The sequence below is a fragment of the Neofelis nebulosa genome, chromosome 9, assembly GCF_028018385.1.
Source record: "Neofelis nebulosa isolate mNeoNeb1 chromosome 9, mNeoNeb1.pri, whole genome shotgun sequence".
Classification (NCBI taxonomy): Eukaryota; Metazoa; Chordata; class Mammalia; order Carnivora; family Felidae; genus Neofelis; species Neofelis nebulosa.
The window spans coordinates 42,698,794-42,715,952 of NC_080790.1; the positions used below are offsets into that span (position 1 = coordinate 42,698,794).

The 17,159-nt window shown below is 36.3% G+C and overlaps 1 long non-coding RNA gene across 1 annotated transcript; it reads left to right on the plus strand.

Moving 5' to 3' along the window:
* Positions 1-244: 244 nt before the first annotated feature.
* LOC131486189 (uncharacterized) lies at positions 245-15,663 on the plus strand. Its single transcript, XR_009249224.1, has 3 exons — positions 245-406; positions 11,721-11,834; positions 15,491-15,663. It is a non-coding gene; the product is annotated as an uncharacterized LOC131486189 (long non-coding RNA).
* Positions 15,664-17,159: the final 1,496 nt, after the last annotated feature.

A 17,159-nucleotide genomic window follows, 5' to 3' on the forward strand; every position in this document is an offset into this window, starting at 1 on the left:
ATTAGCTGTGCAGCTTTAAGAAAGTCACATAACTTCTTTAAGTCTCAATTGCCTAATCTATGAAATGGAGTACTAAGAAATTCTAACTTGCCTAGTGGCTAAGAGAATTTAGTAAGATCAGAGTTAATAAAGTGCCACTTGGTAGTATTATCATTTGTTTTCAAGAAGGATAAATAATAGCAGGGAATATATATTCTAACATGAATGACAATTTCTTTTTAATTATCTGAAAGGTAAACTGGACATAGAAATCACATATGTGAGGTACATTTTATGAAGAAAACTGAAAATAAGCTCATCTATCAGCCATTCAAATCTGGAAGCCTAACTGTCATATATTCAAGAATGAAAGGCAACTCCTTCTATTTTTGAAAGCCACAAATGAATAAACTCGCTCTCTACAAAGGTAATTTTAAGTATTATCTACTTCCTTTTTTTAATTTATTTATTTTGAGAGAAAGAGCAAGAAAGGGAAATAGAATCCCAAGCAGGCTCCACAATGTTAGTGTAGGGTCCCACATGGGGCTGGAACTCATGAACCGTGAGATCATGACATGAGCTAAAAGTCAAGAGTCAGACGTTCAACCAACTGAGCCACCCAGGCACCCCAGTATCATCTATTTCTTAAAATTTCCCCCTCACATTATAATATATACCACACACATGCACACACACCACATTATCCAGTAGTTTGCACAGTGCTATAGAAATAATTGATTCTCAACATTAACACATTGGTAAATTTCTCTCTTCGTTTTCAAATGGCTTTCAAGCTTAATTCAGTGGAGAAAAAGACTGACCAACTACTAAGTGATCATGGTAGAGTCTTCCTCATCACTTTAAATGAACTTGACCCACCCACACAAAGGCACTGCTTGAAGAGAACTAAAAACCAGTAATAAAAATGAAGCTGCTAAATCTGTATTAAAAAAAAATTAACATTTATTTATTTTTGAGAGACAGAGAGAGACAGAATGTGAGCAGGGGAGAGGCAGAACAAGAAGGAGACACAGAATCCAAAGCAGGCTCCAGGCTCTGAGCTGTCAGCACAGAGCCCAATGCAGGGCTTGACCCCACAAACTGTGACATCATGACCTGAGCCAGAGTCAAATGCCCAACCAACTGAGCCACCCAGGCACCCCTGCTAAATCTGTATTTTATTTGACTTTTATCAAGGATTTCCTGAACCCAACAGACTCCTGTATTCATTCTCCTGCTTATACTGACAAGACAGTTTCTTCCTACTCTCTTCAACAAGTCACAGAAATGATCTGGGTCAGACATGCTCTCTCTTTGTGACACTAGCACCACTTCCAATACTTGAGGTACTCAGTTTAGTACCGATTTACTCATTTATTCATCAAGGAGTGTAGAATAAATTACCAAGAAATTACTGCAACCATGAGCTTTTTTTTTTTTTTTTGCATTGAGAATGTCATTTCCCACAAGTCTCCTTGCTACAATTTTTTGCTGTCTGCAATTCACCGTTGCTCATAATATAGCAAGAACCAACTTTCAAAATTTGTAATTCCAGTTATGTCACATCTCATTTAAAATATTTCAGTGCCTGCATCACTCAGAATCAAATGCAAACTCTTAAGCTGACATAGAAATCCCCCTTTTGTTTTCAACTCTGGCTTGCTCTTCTCTTTTATTACCCTTCTTCACAGAATGTTGTTTTTTGTTTTTGTTTTTTTTTTTCACCTAGCTAATGTCTTCACAAATGTCACTAAATGCAATCATCACTTCTAGCGTCTTAAAATTTCATTCAACTGCCCCTCTTTGAAGCTCCAAAATATCACAAATCATATTATAATTATAATTTTACTTAATGTCTCCAACATTCAATTTGGGTTTCTTAAGGGCAGAGATTACATATCCATATTTCATACCTACTTCTGAGTACTGCATACTGCAAGTAATGAGTGATCAATGTTTGTATAACAATTTAGTTTTTACAAAATATTCATATAGATATTAATTAACTTTATTGTCTAATAGATAATTGTCTAATAAATATTTTCTAGTAAATAATAAATATTGTCTAATAAATATTGTCTAATAAACAATTAACTTTATTGTCTAATAAAGACAATTTCAGGGGGTGTAGTATAATAGATGTTTCTCCTTCCAGTTTTCACCAAAAAAAAGAAAAAAAGAAACAAGAAAGACCTGTAACTTGCTCTTGAATTTCTGGACTTAAAATTTGATAAAATTTCTATTCAATTTTATCATATAAAGTCAATCCAAGGCTGAGTTCCCCTAATAAATAATTTCCATTCCAGTGTCATGGCTTTGACAGGTAAGTTACTTCAGACAAGCATCCATTATTCAAATATTAATTCAAATACATAATGTATATGCAAAGAATCAGAAAAAGAGTCACCAAAGATATACAGATCTGTTCAAAGTCCTATATATGGGCACAGCAGTATCTCAGTTACTTATATCAAGTAGTTTCCAATTGAAAATTGCGTTCTGCTGCTTGAATAAGTTAAATGTATTTTATAGTGACTTGTGATGTGCATCGCTAATATTAATCTGCCACTTTACTTACTTTTTCACTTTTTACATTTTGTTTTGATCAGAACATTTTCTATCAAAGCTCAGTCTTTATGCTGATTTTAAACTCCCTCATACATTACAGCAGGCACTGTAATAAAAGGTCACCACCCACCCTAGTGATTTAATCAGTATAAAGTGAAGGAAACACATTCTTCAAAGATCCCACAGGCATGTCCTCTTGTTTCCTTTACATTTTCATATTCACTACTGACCTCGACTTTGCATTCTTAAAGTCTATTAACCCTAGACAATAAGCAGTGAAACACTGTTTCTATGGGGACTTTTAGACAGCTAGTCCACAGACTGAACTAAATTATCTGGACATTTTCTTCATCTCTGAAATAAGTTGCTTTTAACAGATTAACTCCAAGGGTCTTTCCAGCTCTAATATTACACTATGTTGAGGTGGGGCATAGATTTTCATATTGAGAAATAAATACTTAGGACTTAACTATTTTATAGTTAAACCATAAAGTTGGGCATGGCAAACAAAGTGTAACAGCCCTATTTTCAGGCTATATTCATAGAGATAAAGTATGAAGAAAAAAAGGTTAGCCTCCTCTATAGAGTTTTATGGTCAGTGCTGGTTTTCATACTTCAAATGATACCACCACTCCCTGCTTCTGCTTCAAGTTGATTTTCATCATGAAGAGAGGAGTGGGAAGTGGTCTTCTACCAGATGCCAAATAAATTTTACCAAAATCAAATGCTTATTCAGTTCTTGATTCTCATTTGGATTCCAAATTCTTTGTCCTGTAGTTTGTATGACAACAATGGATTTGATGCCCTAAATGCATCAATTTTCTTCAGCATGATACTGGTTTGCCATGTATCAATTTGGGCCTCTGTTTCACGTTTGGAGCATGCATTTTCTCTTCATTTCTCACATTTTTTCTTTCAGTTTTAGTCAATCTACAGTCTTTCCTATGCCAGATTATACAGGTATTTTTTTCATTTCAACCCATGCTGTTCAGTGCTCCATGTTCATGAGGGGCATCTTTTCTCTTGATGGTAGTTTCTTCCAAGACATTGCCAATTTCAAGTTTCTCATCTATTGCATCAGTTTCTCTTCATGTATTTAACTCCTGGAGTTTCTGCTCACTCTGCTTCATTTGATATGTTAGCATCACAATCATTACTTTTCAACCTCTCTGGGTTCTAACCAAGGAAAAAAGTAGCATCCATAGGGTAACTATAGGGAAAGAAGGATACCAAGGTGTTGCTTTTATTAAATGAGATCCAGTAATTGCCAAAGTAAAGGATCTTGAGTAAGACAGATTGCAGAAAAATTATTTTACATTACTTTTATAGTATTTATTTACTGCTACATATTTCAGCCAGCTTCCTGTAGTACAAAAGGTTTTACTTCTAGAAGTGTCCTTAGTTCAGAGAAAATGAAACAGAGAGAAAGCCAGTTAGTGCATTCCTAACATAGTATGCCTTTCCCTCTTAAAGATGTCTAATGAGGGGCACCTGGGTGGCTCAGTTGGTTGAGACTCTGACTCTCGATTTTAGCTCAGGTCATGATCCCAGAGGCATGGGATCAACCCTGGCATCAGGCTCAGTGCTGAGCATGGAATCTGCTTAAGATTCTCTCTCTTTCAGGGCGCCTGGGTGGCTCAGTTAAATGTCCAACACTTGATTGCAGCTCACGTCATGATCTCATGGTTTGTGAGATCGAGCCCCCTCACTGGGCTCTGTGCTGACACTGCGGAGCCTGCTTGGGATTTCTCTCACCTTCTCTCTCTGCCCCTCCACTGCACATGCGCTCTCGCTCATTCTCTCTTTCTAACTAAATAAATAGTTTAAAAAAGATTTGGGGCACCTGGGTGGCTCAGTCAGTTAAGTGTCCGACTTCAGCTCAGGTCATGATCTCGTGGTCAGGGAGCTCAAGCCCCGTGTTGGACTTTGTGCTGACAGCTCAGAGCGTGGAGTCTACTTCAGATTCTGTGTTTCCCTCTCTCTCTGTTCCTCCCCCACTCATGCTCTATCTCTGTCTCTCAAAAGTAAATAAAAATGTTAAAAAATTTTTAAAAAAAGATTCTCTCTCTCTCTCTCTCTGCCCCTTTCCCTCTCCCTCCATCTCTCTCTCTCTCTCTCTCTCTCTCTCTCTCTCTCTCTCACACACACACACACACACACACGTGATTGTGTGTATAATTTTATATTTAAATTTAGATTAATTTTAAAAAATTTTAATTTTTATAATCTTAATTTTTTTTAATTTTAAATAATTTTAACATTTTAATTTTAAATCAATTAAAAAATATGCCCAATGAAAGCCAGTTTTACTAAACTTTAGATAGGTTTCTTTGTGACTATAGGCGTTCTTTTTCTTAAAACATTTAACATGTTTTCTCTCCCTCTTTGAGATGCAGATTTTCTCCCAGACTCCTGCCTGTTTTCCAGGCATTTCCAGGAATGTCTTCCTCAAGAATCTGAGAATCACCCCTTTGAAATGTAATTATCAAGAATGATAGAACCCCTATCTTTCAGTCTCTGTAAGAGGATAGGTAGGAGTCTAACTTTGATAAGCTTCAATTAGCAAACACAGACGTCATAATCACACTGATCACTTTCCTCCTTAATGTCCTAGAATACTTTCCCACTAGCTCAGTCCAGTGCATAAAAATTTTCCTGCCTTTTATTTCAATGGAGGTTAGTTCAATCTCTCTCCAATATTGCAATGCCCTTTATCCCTATGTAATGGTCCAGTACAATTTCTCTTTGACAGTATTAACCCTTCTTTGGGAAGAAGCCAATAAATGAATGGAAGGGAAAACTGGAAGGATTCAATAAATTTCCACTCTAACCCCTATGGGAGAAAGGAAGAACACATAAATGTTTATAAAAGCAGTAGAAACAGAATGATCTTTCATCCCCTCCACTCTCAACAGCTCTGTTCATACTTTATTTTCCTTGAGTAGAATACAATGAATGCCCTGACATACATGAACAAGAGCATGGTGACAGAACTAAAAACCATGACTTCTATAAATTGTTGAAACTTTTATTGGGGTCTGGGAGGAGATTCACCAGGGTGCATGCTTGCAAACATCAAATATTTAAAGGGTTTGGAAAGGGGAAAGTTATAGGGAAAAGGGATTCAGACTTCTTTTACTTGGTCTCAGAAAACAGTGCCAAGACTAATGTATACAAGTTAAAATGAAAAATGTTTCAGTTCAATATAAAAAGAACTTTCCAAAACCTTGAAATATTCTAAGATGGGATACACTCAGCACACCTGGAAGGTGGTGAGTACACTGTCAAGAGATATAAGACACAGTGGTTTTAGGAAGTCTAGATTGAAATACTGAAGAGAAATTTCAAAGACCACAGGGATGCGTGGGAAACCAAAGGTGTAAATTTTCTTCTAGCTTTGAAAATCTCCCTCTTTTTAAACTGAAAACATAGGGAATTTTTCAATTTAAAATATGGAGAATAAACTCATGTGAGGTTGACAAGAAGAACACAGTATTAGGGTGCCCAGCTGACTCAGTTAGCAGAGCACACAATTCTTGATCTCAGGATTGTAAGTTGGATCCCCATGCTGGGTGTAGAGATTGCTTAAAATTTCTTAAATGAAAAATGAAAAAAAAAACTGTATCAAATAAAAACATTAAATGGTTTAAACACACACACACACACATAAACACACAAACACACACACACACACACACACAGTTTCCCTTACTAAAGTTTTTCTGAAGACACTAGGAATAAGGAAAAAATACACAACTACTATGAACATAAAACCAGAGAGCCACATTACTGTGCATTCTCTGTTAGCAACCAATAGTCCCCGCAAGGATGAGAGAAACATTTTGTTATCACTGCATCCTTTATGGTCATTATTAGCCTTTAAAGCTGCAAGTGCTGCATTTCAAAATTCTTTTCTTCACTTTGCTTTCTTAACTGCATCTTTCACCTCCAAGCTAGATTAAGCTATCTATCACAGGAAACATAAAGTAGACCAATGACCTTAAGAAATTCAGAAATGGTGGGATCTTTGATTTTCAAAATAGATTAAAAATAGGATGATTTCAGATGTCCCTGTCGAATGACTCCTCTGGGAAGATCAGTCTGTGACTATTAGTGTGAATTGTCCACTATGCTGGGCTGCTAAAAGACTGTCAATTGCCATGCAGAGTATGCTTTACAGAAACCTTCTCTGAAATGTGTAATAGCTTTAGCAGCTGGATAGAAATTACCACATACTTCCTGGTCACCAAAAAAAGAGTCAGCTACCACAGTGATATGAAATGAAGGCTCACAGCAAGGTTATAAATCCAAACCAAACAAATTTCTAAGATTCATAAGATTTCCTAAGATTCACAGGTATAGACTCATCCCATGCATTCTCTGACTTACAATGGATGAACTGGATAAAACAGACTCATTGACGTTTTGAACACCAGATGAAACATATTACTGAAGGGGGGTTGTCAACAATGTCTGCATCCAATAACAGCACTTTTTTTATTATTCAGCTATCCTTTATATACTATGAGAATATAAAATTATAAAACAAAAGAAGTAGAGAATCTTAATATTACTAAGTTTATGTGGTTTTCTATACAGATGAGACTATCACCATGAAACCACAGTGCACAATTTTAACATAATATATTCACATCCTAAAATCTTGTTCAGATGGTTTTCCATTTAAATATTATTCAACTGATCTAATAAAAAAGTTGAAGTTTAAAAAAATATAGTTGAGTAGGGGTGCCTGGGTGGCTCAGCTGGTTAAGTATCCAACTCTGGATTTTAGCTCAGGTCATGACCTCAAGGTTCATGGGTTTGAGCCCCATGTCAGGCTCTGCGCTGACAGCGTGGAGGCTGTTTGGGATTCTTTCTCTCCCTCTCTCTCTCTCTGTGTATGTGTATATGTATATGTATATGGATATGGATATGTATATATATGTCTCTCGGCTGTATATATATATATATATATATATATATGTATATATATATGTATATATATATATATATATATATATATATATTATCTGTCTCTGCTGTATATATACAGAGAAACAGAGAGAGAGAGAGAGAGAGAGAGAGAGGGAGAGGGAGAGAGGGAGAGAGGGAGAGAGGGAGAGGGGGAGAGGGAGAGGGGGAGGGAGGGAGGGAGGGAGGGGGGAGAGAGAGAGAGGAGTAAAATGTGTTATATTCTTCTTTAAGGATCTTGTCCTAAATGTTTCTCATTTACTTTCCACCAAAATAAAAGTGAATGTGTACCTCATGCTTCCTGTTATGTACAGACATCATCAATCAAGACTTAAACCAGAAAGGAATTTTAAAATCTATACAGTGCTTTTAAAATAAATAACACAGGACACCTGGGTGATTCAGTCAGTTAAATATCTGACTCTTGATTATGGCTCAGATCATGATCTCAACGATTCTTGAGTCTGAGACCTACTTTGGACTCTGTGCTTACTCTGCACAGCCTGCTTAGGATTCTCCCTCTCTTCCTCTTTCTCTGTCTTCCCCTACTTATATGCTATGTCTCTCTCTCAAAATAAATAAATAAACTTAAAAAAAATAAGGAGGGGTACCTGGGTCGTTCAGTTGGTTAAGCATCTGACTTCAGCTCAGGTCATGATCTCACAGCTCATGTGTCCGAGCCCCGCATCGGCTCTGTGCTGACAGCTCAGAGGCTGGAGCACCTTCAGATTCTGGGTCTCCCTCTCTCTCTGCTCCTCCCCTGCTCACATACTCTCTGTCTCTCAAAAATAAATAAACTTTAAAAAATAATAAAATAAATAAACAAAATTTTAAAAATATAAATAAATAAATAATAATGAATAGATAGATAGATAGATAGATAGATAGAAATATTGCAATAATACATACCACTGACATTAATATTAGGTAGTCTTGCCTGATTCTATAGAATGTCAAGGCCTGTGCCTCTTTTTATATGCTAAATAGTTTATTCTTCCTTAAGTAAATGACCCAGATCATTGAGTATGTCAGACTATAATTCCAACTGGTCTACTGCTTCCAAGTGTCTCCATTCCTGGAACTTCTCACTTAAATTTAGGTGACAATTTGATTTCACTGGAGGTTACAAACCTTGCTCTTCATATCCTTAAAGAGAATCTCCTCTAATCACATTATTAAAACCAAGGAAAAATTGAAACTTTCAGCATCTCCAGCTCTCTAACGTCAAGAAAATTTTATCATTTGTTTTTCTATCTAGAGACAGAAACAAGAAGAAAAAAGAACATATAAGATGGACTATATAACTAGTGTAAAAGCCCATGGTTTTTCTCAAAGTGTATAATTTTTTCTTTTCTAGCAATTAGGCCTTTGAAGGCAGATAATCGTTTTCATTGCATGATCTCTTAGCAGCATTAAATAACCCAGAATAGATATTAAAACTGTATTTTCTTACAGTTTTGAAATGGAATTTCCAAATATGCACAAGATTTTTTTTCAAACCAGTGTCTAGCATGGAATTGTTATCAACAAATTTGTAACAATAAGGACTTTTTTTTTCCTTACTGGAAGGATCTTGTCTCTGGTAAGTTAGCTTGGATTTAAGTTTGTACTAAACTGGCAAGCATTGATATTTCTTTATAAAAGTTCTTGTATGTGTGCATTTTTACCCCCAAATGAATTTGCGTGCCTTGAAACAAAATCCCTTGCATTTATTTATGATAAAACTCTCTTGAGTTAATTATAGCATTTCAGATGTGGGAAGTGTGTGCACACTGCTTACTGACAGGTTGACTAGTGAAACTGAACACTGAAATTACTCTAATGAGCAGAAAGAATACTCAAGACAAATGATTGGATGCTGGAACTTTCTAAATTTTCTTGAAAAAGTCAAAGGGTGCCAAACCTGGGGAAACCTGTGAAAGAAATGATTATCACTATTTGTATAGAATACACACACACACACACACACACACACACACACACACACACACACAAGATAATATAGATCTGTGCTGTCCAGTAAGTAGTCAGTAGCCATACGCAGTTATTTAAACTTGAATTAATGAAAATTTAATTTAAATATAAATTTGTTACCTGCACAAACAAAATTGTAAGTGCTAAGTAGCCTCATGTGGTTAGGGCTGCCATATTTGACAGTGCTAATCAGTAATAGTTCCACTATCACAGAAATCTCTATTGAACAACAGTAATACAGAAACATTTGAACACTCTTTAAGCCAGGAATCTCCTCCCCAATATCTTCATTCATAATATAAATGTTCATGCATTACTTAAGCCCACATACAAATGTTCTAGGGATGCAGGAAAGATTTATTCTGGTACAAAAAAGGAGTTTTGGGGCACCTGGTTGGCTCAGTTGGTTAAGCCTCCACTTCTTGATTTTGGCTCAGGTCATGATCTCATGGTTTGTGGGATCAGCCCCCATGTCTGGCTTTGTGCTGACAGCACAGACTACTTGGGATTCTCTTTCTTCCTCTTTTTCTGCCCCTCTCTACTCACGCATTCTCTCTGTCTCTCAAAATAATAAAGTTTAAAAAAAAGCTTTTTCTTTCTCTGTCAACCCTACCTCTGATAAAAGGTAAATCTCACTCTCCTTTAAATGTCCTGTTACTCCTTTTCTTACTATCTACCAAGTCCAGTTTCAAGAAAAAGATAAGCTTTTAGGTACTTAAAGCATAGGGTGAATCTTCCTTCCTTGCCTCACTGAAATATAACTGAGTCATATATATATATATATATATATATACACACACACACACACACACACATATATACATACACATACATCTATATAATACATGATACATATTACATATACATATGTGTACATATTATACATAATAAACACACAAATATGTACACATATATACATATGAAAATAATCACATTTTGTCAGGAGATCGTTTGGGGAAAAGAAAGATTTTTTTTTTCCCAAAAGCCTTAATTAAAGCAGTTATTTGCCTATTTATAGCATAGCTGGGAAAAGTGCTAATGCTGTAGTTCTGACAAGGCTATAATGGAAATCCGTCCACCAATTCTGTTCTGCACAACAACATTATGTACAGAGCACAGAACCAACAGCAACCTAAATGAGTTATTCATTCGTATCATTTATTCATTCAGTAAATAAATATTATTTATTTATTCTGTGGAGCACATTTGGTTATTTCAGAAGGCAAAGTAGCTTAAGAAACCGTTTCTATACTTCAGAAACTTACACTCTTGAAGAAAAATCCTAATACAATTAAAACACGAAGTAATAGGTTGTCTTTTCTTCTTTAGCTACATGTAGTAGGGACATACATTTGAATAAATGATATTAAATGATTACAGCTATCAGGGCGCCTGGGTGGCTCTGTGGGTTGAGCGTCCAACTTCGGGTCAGGTCATGATTTCATGGTTTGTGAGTTTGAGCCCCGTGTCGGGCTCTGTGCTGACAGCTCAGAGCCTGGAGCCTGCTTTGGATTCTGTGTCTCCCCATCTCTCAACCCCTCCCCTGTTCATGCTCTGTCTCGGTCTCTGTCTCTCAATAACAAGTAAATGTTAAAAATATAAATTATTACAGCTATTGCTTACTGATTTCTTAGTATACTGCAGGTGCTGTGAGAAATATTTTACATACATAAACCTAATGTTCCCAACAATTCTATGTATTTGAGATATTATCATCTCCATTTTACAAATAAAGGAAAGAAAGCATATGGTGTTTCACTGTTTCAAAATTAATATCTAGTATGTAAAGGATCATCATGCAAACCCAATTATCTGATAAAACAAGATGGTGGTATGTCAGAACCATAATGCACTAAGGACACAGGTTACTGAAACATGGAAGAAAGTGCCATTCCAACAGTCTTATCAGGGTAAGCTTCACAGAATAGGTAATATGTGACAGGGACCTTGCAGGTGGTAGTGATAATTTCTGAAGAGGGAATCGGTATACCAGCCAAGGAAGTGTATGTGCAGAATCACAGGGAACTGAAAGAATGGTAACAGTTCCATTTTATTTGAGCAGAGAGTATTAGAAAATGACAGAGGGGAGGTTATAAAGGTGAGTCAGAGAAAGGTAACAAATAGTTTTGTAAAGCTAACTAGGTTAGGACTCTACTGTATAAGTAATAGTGAAACTATGAATGTCTTGTATATAGGGGAGTAACCTATATAAAATTTACTCTTCACAGAGTGGAGGGACCTGGATGATGAAGTAGGTGGCTCCTGAACTCTTGCTCCCACAAATGCACCAAATTTACACCGACACATACAGCAACCCCCTCTGAGAGAAATCCAGAAACCAGGTGAGTGACTCTTACAGACTGAGTGAAAGAGAAAATAACCACATCGAAACAGGTAGGAAAGGCTGAGACACTCTCACCATAAACTTCACCCCTGGCACATTGCCAAATAACCAAAAGAAAACCAGTAAGTTTCAGCTTCTCCCTTAGGATCACAGGGCTTGGACTGGACATCTAGCAGCACAACTTTTAAGGCGACCCAAGGGACAATCACCCTAAACACCTAGCTCTAAAAGCCAATAAGACACAAGTCCCACAGAACTACAGCAAACAAAGAAGCAGTTCTTAAATGGGCATATGAGCATTCACTATGACTATTCCCCATGCATCAGCAGAGAGGAAGCAGGGAAAACACCCATCCCCAAGTCTTTCCATTGAAGGAGTTTGATTGCATACTTGTTTCTGATTAACATGCTTTTAGGGGCTGGCTGTGATCCTCCCTGGAGCCCAGGGAAGCTGGTGGGCACTTCTCCACCTTTCCCCTCCAGCTCACTCCAACAATAAAGTCAAGTTGACAGTACTTCCCCTGGAAGGAACTTGTGCACATACCTAGCACTCCAATTTTTATGGTTGTCACTCAAAGCATGGTACCCAAGTCACACAGCTATGACAGCTCATGACTTAGATCCACAAGTCCCCTAGGACTACAGCAAACTAAGCAGTTTGTAAATGCCTGAGAATTCAGCACCTAATCAGTATGCATCTAGGTGCTGACTGCAATCTTCCCCTTGGAGCCATAAACAGGTATTCCATCTCCTCACCTACAGGGAAACACAGTTAACAGCTTATACTAAATATGGTGCTCCCATGCTGACTGAAACATTAGTCACAACAGCCAAGATATGACAACAAGCTAAGAGGCCATCAACAGATGAGTGAAGATGTGATACACCACCCCCCCCAACACACACACACACACACACACACACACACACACACACACACACACAAACTTCTCAGCCTTAAAAATGAAGCAAATGCTGGCCTTTGCAACACCATGGGTGAACTTGCAGGACATTATTCAAAGTGATATAAGCCAGAGGAAGACAAATACCACATGGTATTAATTATATATAAAATGTAATAAATAAATAAAGCAGTACTGATAACTCAGAAACAGAACAGAATGGTGTTTTCCAGGCATGGAAAGGTGAGGGAAATGAGTAGATGGTAAAAGGGTACTAACTTTAAGTTATAAAATAAATCAGGTCTGAAGTTCTAAAGTATGACATGGTGACTCTAATTGATAATACTCTATTGTTCCTGTATAATTACAAATTGCTCGGGGTGCCTGGGTGGCTCAGAGACCTGAAATACCCATCCATATTGAATATGTGACTCATAATTAAATATAATTTTAGCTCTAGGGGCACCTGGGTGGCTCAGTCAATTAAGCATTCAACTTAGGCTCAGGTCATGATCTTGCAGTTTGTTACAGACCCAGGTCAGGCTCTGTGCTGACAGCTCAGGGCCTGGAACCTGCTTCCCATTCTGTGTTGCCCTCTGTCTGTGTTTCTCTCTCTTTTTCTCTTTTTCTCTCAAAAATAAACGTTAAAAACATTTTAAAAAAAGAATTTTAGCTCTGTATGTCATGACATGAATAGATACCCAGGATACATTTCTAAGAGATAAAGAACACAATGAATTCCAACATTCATAAAATAACCAAAATTTTGTTTAAAAAAAAGAAAAAAAAAACAGGGTGCCTGGGTTGCTCAGTTGGTTCAGTGTCCGACTTCAGCTCAGGTCATGATCTTGAGTCCGTGAGTTCGAAACCCGTGTCAGGCTCTGTGCTGACAGCTCAGAGCTTGCTTCAGATTCTGTCTCTCTGCCCCTCCCCCACAAGCATGCTGTCTGTCTGTCTCTCTCTCTCTCTCTCAAAAATGAACAAATATTAAAAAAGATTTTTAAAGAAAAACATTAGGGGCGCCTGGGTGGCTTGGTCGGTTAAGCATCCGACTTCAGCTCAGGTCATGATCTCACGGTCCGTGAGTTCGAGCCCCGTGTCGGGCTCTGTGCTGACAGCTCAGAGCCTGGAGCCTGTTTCAGATTCTATGTCTCCCTCTCTCTCTGCTCCTCCCCTGTTCATGCTCTGTCTCTCTCTGCCTCAAAAATAAATAAATGTTAAAAAAAATTTTTTTAAAAAGAAAAAAACAAGAAAAACAATAATGTAAAGTAAATTTACTAAAATTATTGAAGAAACGTTCATTTAGGCATGGTTATCTTCACTGAGGGTTATCCTTCAAGTGGACTTCAAAGAATTTAAAATTTTTCTACATTATATAATTCTATATTATTTGAATTTTTATAGCGCTGATTATTTTTTAATCAGAGAAGAATGTAACATTTATAAAAGCTATGGATTCCCTTCTTACTCTGTGTAAGATAATGATAATAAGCCCTGTCCTGTCAAATTCACAGGTATGTAGCCAGGCTGAAATAAGATAACATACAAAAGTTCTCTGGCAAGTATAAAGTGCTCTGCTACTACCACACAAGGAGGCTCTTTGCCAGGAGTCAACAATGCTTGTGTTCTTGGGAAGAGAAAAGACTGTTGCCACGTCACATCTACCTTGTTATAGGTGCAGAATATAAATCCTTATTTCTGGATTGACACCACCTACTGCAGATAGTTGTTAAGAAAGATTATCAAATTGTGAAGAACTGTTAACACACAATAAAATGCTACAAAAAATTACCATTTAAAGCATGAGAGTCAAGAGGAACTAGACTGAGGGATTCCAGAGAAGAGACTGAGAAAAATCTTACCTCTTTGAATAAATTTGTAGCCATATTTAAATAGCATAAATTTCTTCAATAAAGTTATTTTTTTTACCTTTTTGTCTCCTTTCTTTGTATCTTTACTCTTTCTTTCCCTCTTTCCTCCCTTTCTTCCCTCCTTTTTCCCCCATCTATCATTTGGCTCTTTCTTTCTTTCTTTCTTTCTTTCTTTCTTTCTTTCTTTCTTTCTTTCTTTCTTTCTTTTTTTCTTTGAAGTATAGCTGATACACATGGTTATATTAGATTCAGGTAGACAACATAGTGATTGATAATTTTATGCATTATTCAGTGCTCACCACAGCAAGTGTAAACTCACCATCTATCACCATCCCATGTTACTACAATATTATTAACTGTATTCCCTACACTCTGCTTTTCATCACCTTGACTTATTTTTTTTTTAATTTTTTTTAATGTTTATTTTTGAGAACTGGAGAGAGAGTGTGAAAGGAGGGAGGGGCAGAGAGACAGGGAGATCCAATGCAGGCTCTCTCCAGGCTCTGAGCTGTCAGCACAGAGCCCATGCCGAGCTCAAACCCACGAACCACTAGATCATGACCTGAGCCTAAGTTGGAGGCTTAACTGACTGAGCCACCCAGGCACCCTTTATATCCATCTCTATCTCTGTCTTTGTCTCTATCTCCATAGATAGATATATAATTCTTTTAATTGACATTTATTTTAGAACAGCAAATTTGCACCTCTTAAGCCTTTTCATCTATTTCACCCATCCACCCCCATCTCCCCTCTGGCAACTACCAGTTTGTTCTATTCAAGAGACTGTAGTACACTTGAAATTAATAACACTGTATGTTTATTATACTTCAATTAAAAATAATACTTTAAAAAAGCCTTTGTTCATTTGTTTTGTTTTTTAGATTCCACACAAAAATGAAATCAAAAACACAATGAGATATCATCTAATACCAGTCAAAATGGCTGGCATCAAAAAGACAAGAAGTAACAAGTGTTGAGGAAGATGGAGAGAAAAGGGAATCTTTGGGCGTTGTTGGTGGGAAAGTAAATTGGCACAACCTTTGTAGAAAATAATATGAAGTTTCTTCAAAAAATTAAAAGTAAAAATGCCATATGATCCAATAATTCCAGTACTGGGAATTTACCCAAAGAAAATTAAAATACACTAATTTGAAAAGATATCTGTACCCCTATGTTTATCGCAGCATTATTTAAAATAGCCAAGAAATGGAAGCAACTCAAATGTCCATCAATAGATGAATGGATGCTTGCACACACACACACTGGATTATTATTTAGACACAAAGAAATGAAATCTTACCACTTGTGATAACATGGTGGACACAGAGAATATTATGCTACATGAAATTAGTCAGACAAAGACAAATCTGAATAAAGTTCTTCCTATTTTTTTTCAATCAGGATCTAATTAAGATTTAATTATTTCATTTAGTTGTCATGTCCCTTTTTTTATTTATTAATCTAGGAGTTTGCCCTATTTTAGTTATTTCTTTTTTTTCAGTTTTTATTACACTGACATTTTCAAAGAGATAAAGCCAGATGGCTTATAGAAGTCCCTCAATTTGAATCACTCTAATTAGATTCTCATGATTTCTCATGATTAGATTCAGACTGAATACTTTGGTAGTGATATTATATAGATAATGCTTTTTCCTTCTCAGCTGACTTATATCAGGGTACAGATGATGTCATTTATACACATTATAGATGATGTTGAATTGAGTCACTTGATTAAGATGTCTCTGCTTTCTCCAATGTGATGAAAAATTTTTCATCTATGTAATTAATAAGTGTTCTATAAAACATTTGGATATTTTTTACAATGTCATTTACATAACAACATGAAGCAATGCATGTCTCCTGGAATTAAGAAATAAGTGAATATACATAGGAATAGATGAAATCGATTAATACAGAGAATATTTTGAAAGACTACCTAGGATCTTACTTACTATGCAAGAGTACTGAATCTTACTATAGGTGTTTTTGTTTTGTTTTGTTTTGTTTTGTTTTCTAGTAAAAGGGTATGTTGAAATATAAGGAATAAAAGCAGTTATAGTATGGCATAGGGTAGTAAGAATATTTTACAGTATTTGATATTAGGTAATGAAGTAAACATGGAATAATAGGAGCTGATATGAGAAATCACATTGGGGGCTTGTGATTAAATTTTAGGACTTTTTATGAGTAAACAGACAGAAATATATTCATAATTTGAAGTCTGGATAATTATTAACAAAGAAATAATTTTAAATCACTAGGTATGGGATTTAAGAGGAAAATGGTTACTGCTCAGTTTTGGTTAAGTTGCATTAAAGATAAACACATGCCACATATGTTAAAGATGTGAAGTGTAAGTGGTTACTCATCACTAGAACAATAGAAAAGGAGTGTCAAAAAACAGATTTAAATGTAAGTCAAATGCAGATAAAATTTGGAAACATGGATGTTTGAAGCAAGAATGATAAAAAGAAGCATGGAGATTAGAGCACTGATCCCTGGGCAATAATCCTCAGTGATGCACTGTTTTGGAAAAAAATAGGAACAAAT